Source organism: Vidua macroura, chromosome 2 (assembly GCF_024509145.1).
Source record: "Vidua macroura isolate BioBank_ID:100142 chromosome 2, ASM2450914v1, whole genome shotgun sequence".
NCBI lineage: Eukaryota > Metazoa > Chordata > Aves > Passeriformes > Viduidae > Vidua > Vidua macroura.
The window spans coordinates 106,073,773-106,096,606 of NC_071572.1; the positions used below are offsets into that span (position 1 = coordinate 106,073,773).

Consider the following 22,834-nt stretch of genomic DNA (forward strand, 5'->3'; position numbering starts at 1 on the left):
CATCAAGTTGTATAGAAATATATGATTCCTATATATAGAAATGTATCAAAATTCTGCAGATATATCTAAGCATAGCATACTGAAGATTATGCTTTCTATTTATTTGTGCTAATAGAGACAGCTTTCATATACTTTCATTGGGTAAATGGGACTGCTTCCTGCATGGTCTCTGTAGGCGGTGTCACACAGTTCCAGGACACAGAAACATGTTGCTGATCTTGGTGGAAATTCTGCCTGAGTGAAGACCCTGCTTCTCCCTCCCCTCCACCCACCTCTGCCCTACCTGTGTACCTGAGGTTGGGCTGGCTGTGCTGAGACCGGGGAAGAAGAGGGAGCGGGAAAAGAGGCAGGCAGTGCACCAACTTTCCCATCACTATGGCAAGGGGCAGCAGTGAGTATGATGGGCAGAGCAGAGCCACTGGAGTCATCCCAGTTCAAGCAGTAATGCAGAGGCAGGACTGCGTATTCACGACTTCTGCTGGAGCACCAAATACGCCAGGCAGAGGTTTCTAATGACTCATTTTCTTCTCACTCTCAATGCAGGGCAGAGCATAGTTGAAATCTTCAGACTGACAGAGACAAAACGTTTCACACCACAGTTTCACCTTCATCGTACATACAGTGTTAAATGCAAAATTAATTCAGAGCACTGAATGTGAGCTATCCTCATTCAAGAAAATTTTGCTGATCAAGAAATAAATGCAATGACAATCTTTCATAAGAATAGATTGGTGCATTGTACAGCTGATTAAATCTACAAGGACTTTTATTTCGATAAATACTATGTGTAATTTAAATTGTATTTTGAGATGTATATAGCAACACACAATATAGCTTTATCTCATTATACAGCTTGAATGAACAGAATATGTGTTCACCTGATCAGTATCTTAAATAACCTGTTTTCGGTATTGAAAACTGCTACAGAATATGTGTAAATTCCTAACAAAGTGCTTCACGAGTGTAGCACCTACCTGGGTGCATTTGTCTTTCCTATACACATTCAGATTTACTTTTCCAATATTGCCTAAACAGAAGTCAACATTGAATATCACATCTGAGTTAAAAACATTACCTCTGTATCTAAATTTTTGCAAGTAGCTCTTTTGGGTGTTCTTAGCATGTGGGATTGACAGTTTACAAAGAAACGAATTACATATTTACAGGAACTGTATCATCATTGTAATTGCTAAGGCAATATTTTTTATGACTATTTAAAGACTAATTATATCTTGAGCAACTTGAAAACTATGTACTGAGCATAGTTTCTGTCTCTTAAGAAAACAAGACAAGAAGAAAAAGTATTATACTAACAGATAAGAACAATTTATTTTAACAATAGTGTTGATGCTTACAATAAAACACAATTCCTCCCACACAAGTGGAAAAAATATACTGCAGCCAAAATACCACTTTTGAAATGAACAAATAGTTTAGATGCCTGATCTGTGTGAAGCCTTTGTTTCAGTGAAGTCTGATGTATCAACAAAGTCCTGCAGCATCTTGGTTAGACACAGGAAACAGAGAAAAATGACTCAGAACTAACTCACCTATAAAATATTAAGAAATAGAAATCAGATGATGTGTTTTAGATCAGATGTTTGAGACAAATAAGCAGTGCAGGATAACCCATGTACTTGAGAATGTCATGCAAAGTCAGTGAAGAACTTAACACATGAGGGACAAGCTATGGCTCACACTGGTTTTCTTTCAGAGGGATAAAAAATATAAGTGATTGAGAAGTTATAAGTTGAGTCTGGTGCTTAGAGTATTGTGAGTTCACTTTAAATTGAACAAGAAATATGTTTCTGAGTGCAAAGGGATGTTAATGCTGTAGTATGATTTTTAAACCAATATTCTCTTTCAGATTAAAACGTAAATTAAATGAGAGACTATTTTAAATGACAAATTTGTCACAAGAGTGACAAATTGTGACAAGTGTGTTCTCACTTAGACAAAGAAAAAGGATGGCAACTAAGTACAAAATACTCTTTGTTCCATGTTACAGGAAAAGCTAAGCAACAGTTTCCCTGTAGACTGAAATCATTATTCAAACAATAGAATGAATGCTTTCTAGGCCTCACACATCAGTGTTTATGCTTTATGTTTTAAAAGTCAATTAATGCTGTAACACTAAGGATGAATATATACTTTATGGTAATTATTTATCAGAATTGTCTACAATAATAATAATAATAGTATTAATATTATGGTTGGAAGTCTTTTATATATTTTATTATCTGTTTTGAGTGGGGGTTTTGTTGTTTTTGTTGTTTGGGGGAAGTTTTTATGTGCAAACTAACATTCAGGTTAAATTATAGTTCTAAATGTTACATGACATCAAGTCCAGTTTTCTAAACATATAAATATGTAACATCCTAATGCTGTACAATGAGTAACAGTAGTTTGGATTTTTTTTTTTTTTTTTCTTTTTTTTTTAGGAACACTTCTGATGCTTAACATTTAAAATAGGTATATTTTCCTTTTTACCCTTCCAGGCAAGGAAAGCTCCTTTGGTTCTCTAAATTCTGCAGAGAAACAAACACAGTCCAAAGCTGCTGGTTCCCCTCCGCCTAGGTCCCAAGAGCCTGACTTGTGATTGTTGCTAAAAAACCTCACAAGTTAGGGTCTCAGGGACTAGGAAAAGTCCGATATGATCCAGAAGAATTCGTCTTCCAATAAACTCAATTGTTTAGTAGTCATAATCGCTGTCACCAAAACTTTCACTGCTATTGTTAAATAGAAAAAAAAACCTAAACCCAAAAGAAACCCTAAAACCAATCCCTCCCCCAAATCAACACCACCTCCTTCCCCCCAAATAAACAAACCACAGTTTCAAGTAGGGGGCAGAAAAGATCAAATAAGCAGGCAAGACACATACATACATTCAAACAATGTATCAGCTGACTGAACAGACTTTTCTGAGAGTATGGTCCTTAACTTTTGAAAAGAAAAAACAAAGAACACAGGATAAAAATCTTCACTGCCTTGTCTCACAAGTAGCTATGCTACTATAATGCATCAGAGGGAAGCATCTACAAACAGGTTAAAATCTGTTTCCAGCAGATTTGTACAGTAACAATTTTATTCTATTTCCTTAATGCCTGAAAGAAGGATTAAATGCTTGTTAAGGGGTTCTAATGGAAATACTTTCCCAGTATACTTTTAGTCCTACTGTTCAGGTGGGCCCTGGGTTATAGAGTACTTTAAACCCATTCACGATTCAAGGATAACCTTTGGGCGTGTGTTCACTTTTTGCCTCTTCCCCACGTTCAACATTTAATCCTTCTACAGACTGCAAGAAAAAGCTTCTTCCTTTCCAATGGCAAAACTAGCCTTCACTCCATAAGCTGAAGAAAACACTGACATGCAGAGACTGTTGTCACTTGAACCAGATTACTCAAAGCACACATAACTTTCAAATACTGTCGATACAGTAAGAAGAATTGCTCGGATTTCCCAGGTAGTTTTGTTCTGAAGCCGAACACTTTTAATGGCACAGCCACAATCCTGAATTACTTTTGCATTCATTCTCCTCCGATCTTTAGCCTTGTTTGCAGAATGAAAAAGAAAATTTCTACTTTAGGGACAGGATCCATCGTGGCTTTTTTTTTTTTCCTCCATCAGATCCCAGAGCAAAAGAAACAGCAGCCATAAAGGTCCTAGCCACTGGAGCAGAATCTGGCATAGAAAACTCAGAGCTCTTCAGGAAGCCGTTCAGCTTTAAAAAGGAAAAAAAAAAAAGAGAAGAGGGGGGGAAGAATTAGAATCTCTGCTGGTCGAACAGGTGAACCATCCATTTACAAGAAAGCTGTACAGAGTGCTCTGCCGAAGAAAAGATTTGCCAGTGCCCCCCACCCCCACCCCTGCCCTTCACCCTCCCCTTCAGACTGACACTTCAGATTTCAGAACATTTTGGATTATTTACAATATTATTTCAGCTGATGATATAATGCAACATTATATAAGAGCCGTTTCTTTGTCACTGTGCACCATTCAATCAGTTATGCCTCAGACACAAAATAGTTAAATGAAACAAAAAATATATATATATATGAGAGAGATATATATGTATAGCAGTCCCTAGATTTCATTCAATTTCTTTTTTTAAAGCTGATCATGATTTAACAAACAATTTTGACCACAGCTTTCAAATCAATAATTAGAATGAAAAATCTCTCCCCTCTATAAATATGACATTAACATAATTATACCACCCCCATCGCATAGACCCATCCTCTTTAGGGAATACATCTGATGCTCTGAAGATGGAAATCAGTCAGATTTTAGTTGCTCTCGAACGTACCTTTGCTTCTCACTGACTGACTGGCTTTACCTTCCATGCACACACACGGTCACAGCACACACACGCACACACACACACATGCGCACACACACACACACACACGCACAGAAAGGCACGGCACAGCAGCGGATGCTGACTCAGAGCAGTTGTGTGTGGAGGGGGTGGTATCGGCTGGTATTTTCACTGCACTCATCATTAACATTAACTCACTCTCTAGCATCCACCCTCTCTCAGACCTGCTGGACTGCAGCATTTGCATGACGCTGTCACTCTAGCCCTTGTGGGTCAGATGTTAGAAGAAAAAAAACCAAAAAAACCTCAAGGCTCTCATAAGGAATGCCTTCATTTCTTCCAAAGGGTCCCTCTTCTTATTTTTCCACCTTTCTACTTCCTCTGTTGCTGTGTCTCAGTTGTTTGACATCTTTCCGGAAGAAAATGTCTTGAGCTGCAATAAGCCAGTAGTCAGTCGGTCCTCCCCTCACCTCACACTCCTATTCCCACCCCCTTTTTTTCCTAATCAATAAGACAGATCTCCAAATGCAGTTGTGAAAACAGGCTCTGACACACAGACTTTCATCCTCTATCCTCTGCCTCAGGAATAGCAGGCAACCCAGGCTCACACGTGATGTAGAGAGAAATAATGCCAGTAATTCTTGAACAGTCTTAGGAGTTTATTCTACGCCTTTTTCATTTTTTCCTTTGCTCGAATAAATACCAGTGGGAAGGACACACTAGCTCCCAAAAGCTACAAGGATTCATTTCTTCAGAAAATAATGAACATTAAAAGACTAATATTAATCTTCCTCAAAATTAATGCTATCTTCCTCCCCCCTTCATTGTACTCTTTATAAGTAGGAATTGTCTCATAGCCAAAACCCTGCCAGGGTCTGAATCACCATTCACTGTGCTGAAATCGTGAGTTTCTGGGCTTCAATTGGCATTTAACTGGACTAAGCAATTTTTCCCCCCTCTTTTTCTTTTCTTTTATTTTAGACTTCTTAGTTAGAATAAAATAAAAAAATAGAAACTGCTTGTATCAAAGGGAGCACTGCAAGAGAACAATGGCAATACACCCGCACCACCACACTGAGTACTGAAAATGCATGTTTGAGCCCCACTTGTGTATTTTTCTGTATGATATTTGCTCCATTTTGGTAGAGAAGTCTGAACACATACACATACACCAAATACACACACACAGAAACTGAAGACGCGTATAGAAAATATACAACACAAAACAAAGCACAAAGGCTGATAATTGAAACACAGGCACAAATTTTCTGACAGGCTATGAAAATCCACAGAGCATAATCATTGTGTGCATTTTTACCTTGTTCCTTTGTTCTTAAGGCAAGGGACTTTAATGGCTTACGGTGTTGACAGTCTTTCGGCTTTTCCCTTTTTTACGCCAACAGTATTTGGGAATTACTTTTCCAGACAATACCACACCACTGTGATTCGCGGTATAGAAATTATTTACCAGAGGGGGGGGACAGGTGATACGCAATTCACCAGCCAATTCTCAGAGCTGCCTGGTGCTGTGGAAGCCCTCAGCGTAGCCGGGCGGGCAGGTCCCAGGATGCAGCGCTGCAGTCCCGGCTCAGGTAGCCTTTTGGCAACCTTACGGCAGCAACAGTGAATGGGAAGGGCATCCACTTGCAGGAAAGGTCCAAAAGAAAATACCACACAGCCCCAAAGTAAAGGAAGGAAGCCAAAACACCAGGTACACTCCCTAAGCCCAGTTAGTGCGCACTTGGGACCAGTCGTGGTGATGGTGATTAATTTCTTAGGAAAAGGATGGAGGAAAGTAGACAATTAGGAAACAGTTAAGTTTGTAATCTCAGAGAAGGGGAGAGACGGAGACAGACACACACCCACGTACAGAGAGCGAGCGAAGAACGCCAAGCATGAGACAACAAAAACAAGACCAAAATCAGATTTGGGAAACTGAAAAAATACAGGATTACAGCATTCAGCTTAGCAGTTACTGAGGTATATATATATAAAAAAAAAAATTACCACATGCACAGCATGGCTTAAAATACTTATTGCCATCAACAGTCTGTGACGGATGCCGGCTTCTTACTGCTATACGTACATTAGATTGGTCATCGCCTCTTAATCTCCTTTTGCTCAGACCCATCCATTTTTTTGCTGCTCCAGCATCTGTGCCCTTTATGCTTTTTTTCTGTATAGTTACCCACAATACCCTGGATAAATTAATGTCATGACCTCACTATGGCTATCAGAAAGAAAAAAACGTCTACTATTTTAATAATTGAACGTGTGCGTACAGCAAACTGCCTACTGATAGCCCAGCTTTGTGGACTGCCTCCAAAAGCAGCCTTTGCTAGCTCTGCGAATCAGAGACAACAGATGCAAATACTGGCCACAGAGCCCCAGCTCTCTGCCTTGCCTTTTTAAAAAAAAAAAAATCCCACCCTTTTCAGTCTGCACCACTTCATTTTCCCTGTGCCTCTTCCCTCAATGGTTAAAAACATTACCCTGATGAAATTAGAGGCTTCTGAATAAAAGGATGAAGATGAGTGAAAATTATAAATGGTTGCAGATTCTGGAAATTTATATCCAGACAGTGAGTAGGGAAGAGTACCCAGGTTCAAGTGCTGAGCCTCACTCGGGAGCACCTCTGGGGCCAATGGGACTGCAGACTAGATTAAATCAATAGTCGTCTGAAACGAGATGTCGTAATCAATCAGCTCAATTACCACTGTCATAGATCTGGGCTTAAGGTCTTTCCTGATTCCACTCTTCTAATCATTAACCCTTATACATCCTCATAATAGGAACTCATGCTTGCTCTGCTGCCCTACCTTTAGACCATCAAAGTTTAGCTTAGCATTTTCTCCTCCTTTTTCCTTTCTCTGTTTAAAATAATATCAGAGTGGGTCAGCAAGAAATGTTTTAAATGTGAATATGGTGAGATTAGATGCGCTCCTTTAAGTGTACCTATTATATATGTGCTGCTGTGCACTTATATATTATTATTATGCCTCCGGGAGTGGCTGGGTGGATCAAAGACTGCTGTTTAATTAACATTCAACTCAGCTGTTTCCTTGGAGATTAAAAATAGAAGACTAGTTGAATTAAACTGAAGCTGTTCACTCCTTTCACTAATCCAATATTACAGAACCCTCCTCCCCTCAACCTAGTTAGAAACAACTCATTTCTGGTTAATCAACCACCAGGAAAATCCATTTTCAGTTTGAAAGTAAGTGTGAAAAAGTTGGAAAGACAGTTTTGTGTGCATGTCTGAATTTCACAGAATTGCCCATCATTTACATTTTGCATCCACAGTACAGCAAATCCTCGTGCAATGCAAGGAGAAAAGAACCATCAGGCTTGACTATGAGCAGAACTACTTTAAATTCTTGCCTGTAATTGTTATTTACTGTATGAAGATTAAATGTCAACCATTAAACTTTTTTTTTTTTTTTTTTTTTTTTTTTTTTTTTTTTTTTTTTTATTCCTGTGCAGGAAAAGATCTAAGAGCTTTTAAAAAAAAAATGTTCCAGCAATTCTTACATATCTATCTCTAAATTTCTCATGAGGAAAGAGAGAATCCAGGTAGCAGGCATCCAGAATTCAGGTCTCTTAAGTCTGAGTTATTCTGTTAGACTTAAATAATAATAGCGAAAGAAAACCCTGGCACATTTACACTTACATCACTGCCTGTACACACTGCCTCTGTTTCCAAGCAGAACCACACCTTTTTTAACCATAGATTTGCTTCTCATCTGGACAGACTGAATGCACAGCCCCAGTCCAGGCAGCATTGAGAATACCAAATAGCAGAATTTGCTGTGGTAATGGTATTTTGGGGAGGAATTTGTGCTCCTAGAGATGCTAGCAGTGGGTATGGGACAGGGTAGCAAACAGAGATCTCACGGCAGAGGCAAAAGGCTGAGGTTGGGGGTCAGTCTGGGCAGGGCTCCATGCTATCCATAACAGGTTATAATTGGAGATGGACTGCTGGATTTAATGACCCGCTGTTTTCATTAGTAGAAATATAAAAAATTCGTCCCAAAAATGATTCAGCTGCTAGCATAGGTGCTTTTTAACAGGCTTATACCTCAGCCAGGAACAGCTTGGTTGCAGTCACTGACCCCTCACAGATGGAAAAAAAATGACCTCAGCTTTGCCTCTTTTCTGGGAAAGCTGTAGCTGGCAGGGGGATGAGAAACAAAAAGAACCTTAATTTTGTCCTTTAGTCATGCTAAATGAATGCACTGCACCAGACACCACCTTAAACTGGCTGAAGGGCATTGCTCAGTTCTGCAGGCAGCAGCTCAGACTGTGAGCATCATCCACAAGGGGACAGCATGCACATCCACACTGGAAAGATGCAGTTTGTGTCTGTGAGGAACAGAAAGGGGAGCAGCCATTGCTGAAAGCACCCAAAAAATTAAAAATTAAAAAAAAAATAAAAAGAGAGAGAGAAGAAAAAAGAAGACGTTTTCTGGACTATTACTTCTGGATGAAGAGGGAGGAGAGGTGAGACTGGACATGCATGTCAGATATCAGAACCTGCTCAAATACAGGACGAGCCTTTTGTTTCTTAAACAGCGAGAGTGAGGTGATTTGCAATATTAACACAAACTTTCTGTGACAGATAAGGACTCTCTGGAATAACAGATAGTAATGTTAAGAGAATGTGATGAGAAGAATTAGATACCATTGGAGCAAAATCAGAACGTATCTAAAGGGAAGAGAGAAATGCACTAATATCAAATGTTATTCTGATTTTACAGCTCTCATCTTCATATCCTCAGTGTGCTCGAACTGAGACATAGCACACTCATCCCTTTTCTTTTTCTAGAAGCAAAAGTTTCTTCATCACAGTGCACATGGAAAGGATATTCATAAAAAACTATTCTCTTAATGTATCATTTAAATGACTTAGAAGAGTAACACTGTTAGAATGACTTGTGCCTAGTTGGAATGACCTACAGCATAGTTCTGTATGATTATCCCTAACACTTTCTCACCTTACTGATTAACAGCAAGGGGATAAAGACTTCAGAAAATTCCCACAGCTATCTAGTCCCAGATTTGCCATTAAAAAAAAAAAATCTACCCGTCTATTTTCTTATTTAGAAATGCTATGTCCAGATCTCGTAATTTAGTAAGAGTTCCTTTTTTAACTTAGCTGTAATTCCCACCTGATCATAAAGTATTGAAAATATATATAACCTACACAATCTATTACAGAAAGGAAATCACAGAAATAAAATTACAGAGAAACAGCAATACTCTTCTCTTCCTGCGCAAGCTCCATCTTACTCAAGAAATGCTATTATACCATCTCCTTGCTGACTTGTCAATTTACCTGCCCTTTATTAAAACACAGACATATGACAGCAGAAATTATTGCAGTTTGAATTACTTTTTGTGTGAATTCTATTCAATAGACCTTGATTTTGCCAACATTTTCAATTAAAAAAGTAGTTATTTGTGAAAACAAACCACTGTGATGTGTATACTTTTTTGACCTATGTTTCCTTGAGCTGTGAGAGCATGAAGTAATGAATGAATTAACTTTTCTATTTATGAATACTTTTTATACTTACTTCACTAATTGCTTTGTGTTACTACTTAATACAGCATCAGCAGAATGTGAAGAAAGGAAGGGCCCAGTACTAAAATGAAATTCCAAGTGTTCAGAACCTGGTTTTGCCTAAACTGCCAGGTCTGCATTTGTAGTCTGTTCAATAAGAAAGATGTAAAATGCCAAGCACTATTTTAAAAATCCCGCTTCGTAAATTTTCCAGTATGACATTTTTACTGTTCCCTGTCCTGTAGCTATACCTGCACACACACACACAGACACACACACACATATAATTGATAAAAACACAATATTACACAGAACTAGATCACCAAAATATGCTGTCTATTCCCAGAAGTCACCCCTCCATGCTGGTTACACACTATTGTTGCAATCACCAGTGGGCCTGATCCTGAAATAGGGCAATACAAGTCCTTTTATTCAGGTGGATAATGTTTCTGAAATGAGCTGAACCATTTCTCTGAGCACTGACTCTGAGGTGTATATTTGCCGCATAAAAGACAGAGTTTGTAAAAGGAAATTAAAGGTATTTGGTACATGCTGCAAACACTACAAGAATGTACAGAATTCTGCTGTAGGATAAAACACTCCTATTTTCTTAACAATGCAATCTGAAGATAAACATTTGTGAGAAACATTCAGACACAACCTTTCTGCAACGTTGTTTTTAGAGGTTTCAAAAGCAGTCTGGGGAAAAGAAAAGCATTTTAAGAAGAAAATACAAAATAGGTTCAATGCCTGCAAAACCAGAATATTTTAAATTTTCTAGACAGTGAAGGTTAAAGCTATCCGGCATTCTCATAGTTCTCTCTCTCCTTTCAATCAATCTCATTGATTTTTTTTAAAGGTCAGAGGCTATACCTTCATTGATCAAAGAAACAGCCTGACACAGCGAAAGAGTCTGCCAATTCCAGACAGATCAATCACACCTTTGTCTGCTTTTGATACATTATGGTTATTTATTCTGCATCACCACGACTTTCTGTCGCATGGCTCTTAATGTAATAATGCTGCTCGGGGACAACAATAAAAGAAAAGGGGGGAGGGGAAATATTCTATTTAAAATATTTTAAGCCTCTCTCTGGTATTTCTGAGGGTGGCTTATGATGGAACTTGGCCAACTTGTTTGATTTCGCTTTTGCCTTGGAACTCCTGTTCTGGTATTTAGCTCTTCTTGGTCAGTGCTTTGTAGGATCTTAAAAAGGCAATCTTTTGAAAACAATTTGTGCAAACTGTTTTTAAAAAAGTAATTAGATCTTGACAGAACAACAATTATGATCTAATCACAACCATAATTTTCCACATGTATGCACTGTTTTAGAAATGTTTTAATAAATAGGATGTAACTGATACTCGGCTACAGCTACGGACTGCTTTATGACTGTAAAGGGAAACTAATGGTCAGTCTAAAATAATTACTAGGAAATATTGTTGAATAAACAGATATAAGTGCTGAAAAGCTCCTGGCTTTTAAAACTATTATGCTGAAATCCAGCTAAATCTTTAAAAAATTCACTATAAGCTCATTGTGTGCCATGACTGAAAGTTCTGTGCTAATTATTTTGCTCTCCATAGCTCCGGCAAGAAGCCTTCAAAACTCCTATTGGTCTAATATCAAATCTTTTGTTCACCTTTGGTAGCATATCACTTCATTAGCACTACTAGCAACAGTTTACTTAAGAAAAATCATTTGTGGCTCTTGGGATATTGGTTATAAGTAAAGGCATTAAAATACACTTTTAAAAGTGAAATTGTATCCTAAGAGAAGCCAGTGGCAAAGTGCTTAGTGACTGCAATGGAGTGGGGACTTCACTGGAAGATGTTACATCTCAGCTCCTCCAATCCAAGCTATCTGCAGTAGAAAAGGCAGTTTGTGAGATTTTGAAGGACCCTAATCGTATAAAGATTTAAAAAACCCGACACATTTCTTATCAAAATAGGTAACAAATCTGTGATGGGCTCTATGCACCACTCAGTCCTATCAAGCAAAGTGAAAATGTTCAGTAAAATTAAGCATGCAAATCTTTGCAGAATCAGGATATCAGATAATAAGACATAATCACCATAGTTAGAACATTAAAATAAGATATGCAATAACCCAAACAATTGGCATTAGTTTCGGATTTCATTGTGCCTGCTCTGTAAATTATTGTGCACCCAATTTACAATTACATCAGCACTATTATGTAGAGCAAAAAGTAAGCGGTATACAAAGCTGAAATATTAAACCCATTAAAAAGTTATGAGTTTGACAGAGTCCCTACATGTATTTGTGTGCATGCCAAGAAGTGCATTTGAAAACCTTTAACGAAAGGAAACTGCCTTCCAGTGATAAACTGCAGTGCCTACAAGACATTGCTAAAATGCTACTGCCACTTTCAAAGGCCAAGAGACCTTAAGAATGGTTGCTGGCTGACAGCATTATACAAAAACATACAGTTTCTTCTGTAAAGAAATAAAGCTGAATGCACAACATTTCAGACAAGTTTTGAATAAGTCTATTTGTCCAGCTAACTTTGCAAAGGCTCTGAAGAAAACAGCACCATAAACACTTTCAGTCCCCACACAAGGGCTAAACAAAGAGTCCTCTTTCTAGCCATTTAATCCAGTAATTTATTTTTTCAACCATCACATAAATCGAAACACAGCTGTAACCAATGACTTGCAGATCCAGTTCCCTGCCAGCTGGATCCTGTTCTGCTGAAGCAGCAAGATTTTTACATTGTTCACTTCTTGTACATCTGGAGAAATCATTTAGGTTCAAAGGTGACTAGAAAAGCTCTTTAAATAAACTCAACCAACAGTGAAGAGAGGCCTATGTATCTACAAAAGCTCCACAGAGTTCCATTTTAAAGGTTTTTTCTTTAAATTACCGCATAGAGCAGTTTGCTTTTTTACTATTTTTGATTATGACATTTTAATTGAATTCTACACTCAAATATGTATTTTGATAACAAAGAAATATTTAGTATTTCCCATGAATTTTCAAGCAATGTCAATACTCAAAAGTGATCAGAGTCAATAGTGTGTGTATTTATCACTTTTAAAAGAATGACCAGACAAAGAGAAGTGTAGTGAAGAAAAGAAGTAACTCAATGCATCTAAGCTGCTGCCTGAAAGGCATCTTGACTTTAAATTAAAAAGAAAACAAACAATAAGAAAGGATATACTGTACTTGGATATGCAGAACCTGAAATCTCTTAGAAGTTAGTCCTTAAAATAGCCTTACTTCAAAAACTCTGCCTCATCCCATTCTGCAGGAGTCTGCAGGTTAAATAACAGAAATGTCCCTGACATTTTAAACTGCACACAGCAAATTGATTACAATGCAGCATTTCTTTTACAAAAGCAATCACAAAGCAAACCAGCAGAATCTTTCAGAGGTAAATAACAATGAATATTAAAGGCTCATATAATCTGTATCTTTGATTAGTTTTCAGACAAAACAAGCACTCAAACACATTGACAATGGAAGGGGCTTGTACCTAGCCCAGGCCCCACTATCAAAAACATTTGAAACATTGAAAGTTCTGATGATAGGTCTTATTTAGAAATTCATAAGCACATGCTCTCAATTACAAATTCAACTAAATTTTTTCTCTGTATTTGTGCTTCTATTGAAAGCAGGTAATCTAGACACATCCAGATCATTCCCCAGTTGCTCAGGTAAAGATGTAGTTCCTGTCCTGCACATTATTAAAAGGCATTTCAAAATTCAGTTACGCTTCACTACTGTAATTGCTTCTTTTCCTCTTTTAGTACTTACTGTAATAGCTGCTTTGAAACAATGCTGATAAAAGTATCCTTTCTGCTTGCCTCTCTGGACACATCTCTGCACTTCTTCATGTTATTGCCAGTTATCTCTCCTCAGATTAACTGAGAAGCTACCTCACTTTCAGCTCTTGCTTCTCCTTGTCAACTCTTGCCTGCACTCATAATTATAGGAATGCTGTCTGTGCTCTGTTGTGAAAATAGGAGCATTTAAAAAAAAATAAAGAAGGAAAATATAATATCTTTAAAAGCCAGATAAACCAGATATATCACCTGCAGAAATTAACGTGCACGACTCATAACCAGGTAATTACCACATCACTCCAGGGCAAACTTCAGAGTATTTAGACATGCATTTCTGTCCACTAACATGTATAGATTCACATAAACACTCTAAAATTAAAAGTATCTAGTTTTCAGTTAATTACCATGTTTCTGGAAAGCTTTCTCACTTCAGTTCCTAATGTGTATTTGCCTGTAACTGTGGCTGAGTTTTTGCTTGATAACCAATGTAAGTGTCACAAAAGGAAGTGAATTTTGTCAGAACAGAAGCCATCAGTGCCCAGTGAGTGAGGCTCTGCAGGGCTTGCCATGATCAACTTTGCCAAAATCATCATACCAATTTAACAGCATAAACTTAATTTGCCACCCATTTCTTTTGTTTCACCAGCAGCAGCCTCTGTAGTTCAGAGTCTGTCTTGCCAAAACTATTTTACTCAATAGGCAAATGGAAAATAAATCTCTATCAAGATTTATTATTCAGTTCAGACATCATCTATGGTCCATGATGTGACATTGCCTGTTTTCTGCCTGCCTGCCTAGGGTACAGGTAAGTTAGATTTGGGTAACTTTAAGCCACAATCTGAAATACACCCTTCAGAGGCCTGTGACAGTCTAGGAAAAGTAAAATAACCTGGAGGGAGGTGTTACCTATTTTTGTTAGCTGCCTTTGGCTACTTAAAAGACTTCTCTTAACTCTCTCACATTGCAGCTGGCAGTACAGATAGTATTCTGATTTATCTAGGAATATAACTCCCATGGCAGATCCCAAGGAGATGTCAATATCTATCTGGTTTAAAACCTAAGATCTGCTGAAAGAATCTCCCAAGTGGAAATCCAACTCACCAAACCAGGAAGACCGAATCAGAGCTTTTGAGATCCCAAAGGCCAAATTCAGAATGTGCTAAGCCAGATATTCCAATTATCTGCATTTTTGTTTGGCAAATGTTATGAGCGCTGCTACTTAAGGGTTTGGATAATTATGCTTATCTTCTATAAGGCATTCACTTATGCCAATTTAAATTGTGGAGAGAACTTTATGTAACCTGTACCACTGGGTGCTTGCAGCAGGGATGAACAGCTTACAAAGCCTGGAGTGCCAGACTTCACATACATCTCCTGTGTTAAAGACAGAGCTTGTCAATAGGAACTAATGGGGGGACAGAACCTGCTGCCATTTGAAGGTGAGTGATGTCGACAATCACTTTTCTGGCAGACTCCTGCTCCCATGCAATGCAGCAATTCCCATTTGCCAATTCCCAGTGAGTGTGCAGACCAAAACCTGTAGCATAAATCAGAACATCTGCCTGAAGTGGTGGTCCTATCTGCTTTCCCTCCTGAGCTGGGTCATTTGTTCCTCCACCTTGTTTGTGCTGACACTTGCCTCTCACAGCTGTATCCTAAAGCAGATTAGGGACCTGTCCCAAAAAGTAAATCAGAAGAAATACAAGATCAGTTTGCAGAAGGATCAATCCTTCATCTGGCTCATTTAACAATCATATGCCAGCACAAAAAGCCAAGGGGAAATGAATGCCACTAGCAAGAGGATGGAGTTCTTTCAGTGGCAACCTGAACTCAGGCAGAATATACGTGACCTTCTAGTTGGAACCAGGAGCTATATGAACCTGGGCTTCTCCAAGTCACCTCCTTAGGACACTAAAGGTCCCCAAGTTCTGACTATGAGGTAGTGTTGCTATGCTCCCTGGTATCTGTGTTGAGCTCTGCAACACAAAAGTAAAAATACTTTCTGATGCAAAGATATGAGACTCTTTTACAGCCAGAGAGAAATTAGAAGTTACAGCTAGGGGATAAAAGACTAGACACTCCAGGAAGTATCATGTAGAAAGGCTGTTCAGGGTGGTCAGAATAGTAAATGAGATATTAGCAACAGTCAAGCAATACATCAAGGCTGTAAATAACTGTGAAATCAAGTATTAACAGTAATCATACAACACACAGAGGCGGTGCTCAGAGATTCCAGTACACTTGAAATGTAAATTACAGTAGAGCTAAGGGTAGTTGTGACAACAGACTTGAGCCAAAAATTAGATCTCTAATTTTCAGACACTATGAAGAAGTGTATTTGAACTTTGCCAAAACAGGCTGAAATGTACCATATACATATAATTACTTGTACAGTCTTCTCCTTGCATGTATCTCATTCCACTTACCCAGTTTATAACAGTGTTCACAGTCAATTATTTAAAAAGATAAAATGGACAGGCTTAGGGTTTTCATAAAGTCCATTATAGCCATAAAGCATACAGAGAGAATCAATAAATTGTATGTTATCTCCACGTAGCATTCAGCATTTTCCTGTCTTTTATTTTAGTGGGGAGAGGGGAAGGGGTAAATAACACGCCTATTACTGATGAAGTCAGTTCTCTTTTCACTGGATTTTGATCCACACACCACAAGGCAAACATATGCCTTTTCCTTCACAAATAAAGTGCCATCAGTCACCGCACCCGTATTTGTAAATCTTTTCTGAGATGCTGTGTTCTCACACGTGCAATTTGAGAGCAACAACATAAGATGAAACATATCATTGGGAAACATATCACATCCAGGACTTATGAAAAGGAGGGGGAAAAAAAAAAAAAAGAGGTGGAATGGCATGATCCACAGCTAGGTTTACGTTGTGCCCTGAATTCCTAAGCAGAACATCTCAGCACAACGACAGCATTTCAGCCCCCAAAGGCCCATGCCTCTCCAGGGATCAGAGCATTTGCAAGTGCACGGGGATTCCATGTGACGTAAGCATGTGACAGACTCTGCCTGGGAACCCACCAGCTGGCTGGAAGAGACCAGCAACCTGTGCTACCAGGCAGCTTAAAGAATGATTGCACAGACAGAAAAGAAACTTCCCATGTCCATGCTCATTTACACTTCAAATAGCCCCCAAAACATAACTACTTTTGTAATCAAGTAAATTTGACCCATAATGTTGGCTCAAAAGACTTCATTTGCATATCCTCAAAAGAATATGTCCTTGAGTATAATCCTAGGGAGATGTAGGCATCAGAAAATACAGGTATCTTTTCTACATTTGCTTCATTTTTGATTATTAGGTTGCAATGGCAGGTTGAAAGGCACAGTTTCCCTTGTGAAATCCATCTGTACAAAGTCTTGCCTTCCCAGGACCCAAAACTGCAGTTTGGGATAGCAACACAAGGACATTGAGAAAATCCTTCTTAATACACCAGTTTTCTCCACGAAGAGAGGGAAGCTGTGCTACACTTTGAAAAGACATGCTTCCATGCTAGCAGAAGAGATGTCTGCAGGATAACCAGCAATAGGAGGAATGTAACTCTCAATCCCTTATGTAGCATAAAGATGGCCATAATGGGTTAAATCCAAGAGCCTTCTCGCTCAGCATCCTGTCTTCAACACTGCATATAAATAGATGCCAAAGGTCTTCCTTTGAATCAGACAAGCACAGATGATCCTTCTAACAAAAGACTGTGAGGTGACTATAAGGAAAAGGAACAGGTTTGTATATTATTAAGAAAGACTCCAAGTGAGAAAAATGAAATATCACAGAATTTTGCAGTCACATTTTTTCAGGAACTGAAGGGTGGCAGAGGGTACATAGGACAGGGAGGGGGATAGCATGCTGTTCTCCAAAACCCACTAAAACTTCCCTGTTCCCAGCTCCTCTCTGTTTTCCGTGGATACCATTACAGGGATTTCAAAGCCTCTTTGCAATTCTTTCATAAAGGTCAAATTCCACACTCTGTTCAGCCTGAGCAGTGGTAACTGCACTGCCTTTGAACATCAGCTCTCTGGTGCAAGCAATCTCTTGTTACCAAAATGGGAACTGCTTCATACAGTCAGACTCTGGAGTCTGCTGAGTGCAGCTACCCAGATGACAAAGAAGCAAAGCCAACAAAATTCAACAACAACAGCTAACCAAGAGAAATTGTGTTTAATTATTTGGTTTTTTTTATTTTTTTCTCTCTATCCAGGGATCCCTTGGAATCTATCTTGGGAGCTTTACAAAGTAAGAAAAGTTATAAATAAACTCCTAATGACAAGATCACACATTTCAACTACATCTGGAAAGTTCAGAAAGCCACTTTGAAGATACTGTCTCTAGGTGAGTCTGATAAACATAGTTAAAAGCTATTGTGCCCCACATGTCATCAAATACACAGCTGACAAGTTTAAAGAGAGCTACTCCACTAATAAAATGTAGAGGATGCTAAGTAAATATATGTTACATTTCTGAGGCATAGAAGTTCGTCGTAAAGCCTTGAGCCAACAATTGAGAACCTTATAGTCGGAGTTCTTATAAGTTTCCTTTATTAGACAGAAACATCATACCTCTGGACAGGGTACAGACACCATAAGCATAGTTACTTGAAAAATTAATTACCAAAATTTTCTGTGTATTTTAGTTAGGTAACTGCAGCCTTCATGGGCTGAAAACAAAAAACTGTAATTTAGCCAAATATCTAAGTCCCTAGATTTATGAAGTGGTTCATTGCAATGCAAAAGTGGCAGGCTGCTTTCCTAAATCCACCTGCAAGAGAAGTGCCATGTAGTCTTTTTTGATAGGAAAATGGTGCTCTTAAGCCTTGATAATATTAGAGTTCTTCAAAAGCAAGTTGAAGCACAGTATTTTTTCAGCCTGCCTTTACACTTGCTTTATTCTTAGAATTCAGCAAAAAAGTCAGCAGACATTTTCATTATTCAGTGAGGAGCATCAGAAAGCATGAAGCAAACAATACATGAGGACAGGTTTATAGCTTCTACCTCTCCAGCAATTCTTGCAGATTTCAGCTGTTTAAAATTTTCTTCTTCGCTCCTGTCACTACTTTAGCTAGTGAACTCATAGCAGCAGCTTTTAATTTTAAATACCAGGCATTCACACCTCAATAAATGTGCAGCAAATTACACTACATCAGCACACAGTTTCCCTTTATTCACAGGGAAAACTGCTTCTAAAACTGTCTTAGGACTCATACTCTTCGATTCCCAGACTTTTTGGGTAAAGACACACCAAAAATATTCTGTTCATTATTAATCTAATTTATTAATATTTTTCTATCATTTTTAGGAAAAGAAAAATAAATTATATTGCATTCCTTTGAAACCAACATCCATTTGAAGGAAAAAACCCAACCCAAATGAAAAAGTATCAAATGACAGTCCCCATTCATTCATTTGGACTCTTGGTATGATTACTAGTGCTCATGATTGTGAGCCATGGACTCCCCTCACTCTTAAGTTCCTCCAGATTATATTCTGCTCTTAAGAGACAAAATTGATTTGACTCATTGTCTAACCTGAAAATAAGGTTTTTCTTTTGATTTGTAAGAGTTTCAAATTTGATGTTGTTAGGTGTGGGAGTGAAATCCACAGAACTGATGTAACACTTCAGCTTATTACCCAAAGGATTAAAATAAACTTGAGGGAGCAATAATGTTTCTTTCACAGACCACCTTTTCACTTCAAAATCAAGTAAGGGGTTCTCAAGCAAAGGGATCTCAAGTAAAAGGTTTTTCTGTATAAACCTAGTCATGTAATTCATTAAGGTTGTCTGACTCCTCTGCTTCAGGACTACAGTCAGAATTTACCCAAATTGGCACTGAACAACAAGCTTGCACTACACATTTTTCCTATATGAATTTTCTCCACTGATGTAACCTATATGCAAACAGTGTAGGAGAATATTTTCTCATTTACCATTTGCTACAAGGGTACAGCCAAAATTAGCCTAAAATGAAATGTACCAGTCAAATGAATTTGTATTAGCTCCTCCCATTCTTGCCATCCTGTTATCAAAAACATTTTGATAATGTGGAGGGATTTAAAAAAAAAAAGGAAAAAAAAGAAAAAAAAAAAAGATTTTATTTTATCAGGCCAACACAGTCTGGAGAAGAACTGTCAAGAGAGATGCTTCATTTTAAACCAATATTTTAAGCGCTTGCACAACAGCCTACAGGTATTTTTCGGGCAATATCTCCACAGAAAAAGTACAGAGTTTTTCCATAAAGAGTCCAATGTAGAAGTGAGATAGAAATAAAAATTTTCAGTTGTGTAAGAAGGAATTCTTTTTCACAATGAAACACTACTTCAAGATAATGGCTAACATGTACAAAACTAGCTTACACCAAACACGAGCAGGGACTAATCCTTCACCGGCTCACAAAGCAACATGGATCACTTTTAGCTTTAGTTCTTATGGGTTTTCATATAAAAATAAGGAAGTCAAAGAGTGACATCAGTGGTGAGAATCAGTAGAGAGGAGGCACCTCAGAACATGGCAGCAGTTCAAGGTTTCATCTGCCTTGGTAGGGACTGAAAGAAGATCACAACAGGAACATGACAGTGAGAATTCTGCAACCTGCCCTTCCACAGAATTGAGGTTTTTATGAGAATATGAAAATATTGTGGACTGTAGAAGAGAACAGGAAGTAATTACAGATTAAGAGGACTATTCAATGACAAAAGAATGATGAAACCTTTTGATATTGAAAAATATTTAGTAATTTAGAGGAATTTTCAAGTATGTAAAAGAACATAAGACATGACAAAACTACCAGAAAACAGAAAAGAAGACAAAGAATAGAGTGGTGCATGGATTTGCCTTGGAGTTAAGGGTAACTGTGAAAATACTTCAATTAATTTCTTTGATCTGGGGTTTTACTGAGATTCTTTGCTGCAATTGTGGTATGGAACAACCTGGCAAAATATGAGACAGCATTGAAACCATAGGTAAAATATGGACCTTTTCTTTACACTGAAAAGTAGATATACATCAGCATGCTCAGCTCATACTCAGCTCAAACCAGTTTAGTGAAAGAGGATAGAATCATAGCATCAGAGAATCATTCAGGTTGTAAAAGACCTTTAAGATCACCAGGCCCAACCATTAACCCAGCACTGCCAAGTCCACCATTAAACCATGTCCTTCAGTGCCACATCTCCATGTTGTGTAAACGCCTCCAGGAACAGGGACTCAACCATTTCCCTGGACAGCATCCGACCTCCTGCCTCTGCCCCTGTGAAATCTTTGGCACTAGAAGTTCCATCAGCAGAATGAATCACCTTAATGAGCACCTTTTAATGGATTTCTGTAAATCCTCTCATTTCCAAATATTTTTAAAAGCACAGTTGTTTGAACAACTGTACAATGAACTTTTCTCCTTGAAATCTATTTTAATCAGTTCTGTACATAAAACTAAAAAAAAAGAGGATGCTCATTTTACTTTTTCCTTCCTCTCCTCCCACGTGTTCTACTTGGAGGTACACTGTGTAAAGATCCCTGCTGTGGGTGTGTGACTGTCCATGGCAACACTGGCACGGTTCTTGTATAACTGTGTAGTTATTTTTTATAGCATATGAGATTTACTCTTGCCCTTACCTTTGGGCTGGAGAGAGACACATGTAGCCCAGCAGATGCAGAGGACGCAGTCAGGTTAATTACAGGGATAACTCTATAAACCTTAGCTGTGCTAAGTAATAACTAAAATATAAGCAAGGAACAAGGACTGTCCTGAGAAATCCCTCAGCTCTCTCAACAGTGGCAAATCCAGGGTAAATCTTGCCTCACAGAGGGAACAGCAAGACAGAAGGGCTCAATCAAGACCTTCACTGACACCTCCCCTCTCTGGATTTCTGAGAAAGAAGAGTCTCTATGGGATGCTCAGCACCCTGTAATAATTGATACTAGAAGCACTTTAATCTCAGTTTGACTTTACACATTTAAATTGCTTTCCCAAATGTATGCACCTACAGGTTTGGAACTTTCTTGCATAGACTAGCATTTAGTTACTTATTTAATGAAAAAAATATGTTATTTTGCAGAGATAAAATTTGTGTCTCTTCACTTTTGCCAAATCTTTGCTCATTCTATGTTAGAAAGAGACACAACATATTCATTAAGAAATAGATTATTTTCTTCCTCTGTTGCTTATTTCTTCTCTATCACAGCAGTCAGAATAAGACAAGATGCTGCATTATATACTATCAGCCATACTGGATGTAGTTTATTGCATAGACAGGGTCATATTGCCATTGATTCTTGTTTTGTTGTGAGGGGATCCTTTTATTTGGAGAAATTATAAGGGGACAGGAGAAGCTGATGAAACTTTAAGAGACATCACAGGTTTTATTGAGTTGTCCACAATGACTTGATTTCTTTTTCTGGTATTTTTAAATTAATTTAGAACCCAAGAGAGGTCATAAATAGTTCAAATTACTTCTTTCAGTGCCTGCTAGCTTTCATACTGTTGAATTTTGTTTGACATCCTGTCATCCACTGCTGTAGATCTCAGGGTTCCCTTTTGAAGTTCCCCACATAGTGTGTTTTGGATTTGAGTAACCCAGCTAATTGTGACATTTGCAGGTGCTGTCATCTCATTGCCTAACTCTCTTTCCATTATTTCCATGTATTAAATAACAAACATCATAACTTGAAGCAGTGGAGCAGCCCACTTAATCTTTCAGTCACAGTGGAGGACAACTATATATTTTTACTCTAGACTTTGTCATCCAGCCATTTTCACTCCATGATGAGGATTTTCCTATCCCCCAGTGACTACTTAACTTCCTTAACAGCTGCTCCTGTGGAGAAAATTTTTGAAGTCCAAATATTATGTTGACTGATTAATTTTTCCTTTTTTTTCCTAATAATTGGTTTAAAAAAGAAAAGGTACAAATAAAAGAGCTAATAGAATAGTGAGGAATTAATATCTTTTCCAAAAAAAGACCTGGTAACTATGATATTAGCATTTCAGCATCTTACTTTAAATAGAGCCTCCTCTAATTCCTAGTCTCTATTTCTTTCTATTGTGCAGAAATATACTTCACTAGATTAATCTGTAACAGCTTTCTGAAAACTTGTCACAGTACTATTCAGTTCTTCAGTACTGAAGGGTCTT

General features: G+C 38.1%; 3 long non-coding RNA genes across 4 annotated transcripts in view; 1 reads left to right on the forward strand and 2 right to left on the reverse strand.

The window, feature by feature from the left end:
- LOC128803635 (uncharacterized) overlaps window positions 1-22,834 on the reverse strand; it is a 217,797-nt gene that overhangs the window by 82,988 nt on the left and 111,975 nt on the right. The window lies entirely within an intron of this gene.
- On the reverse strand, window positions 749-4,391 carry LOC128803636 (uncharacterized). Its single transcript, XR_008435788.1, has 2 exons — window positions 4,307-4,391; window positions 749-3,721 (listed from the first exon to the last, which is right to left on the reverse strand). It is a non-coding gene; the product is annotated as an uncharacterized LOC128803636 (long non-coding RNA).
- Window positions 8,641-22,834, forward strand: part of LOC128803634 (uncharacterized) — a 34,326-nt gene continuing 20,132 nt past the window's right edge. Inside the window, exons 1-2 of the long non-coding RNA XR_008435785.1 lie at window positions 8,641-8,818; window positions 17,912-18,042. This is a non-coding gene — a long non-coding RNA (uncharacterized LOC128803634). The remainder of the gene's footprint in view (window positions 8,819-17,911; window positions 18,043-22,834) is intronic.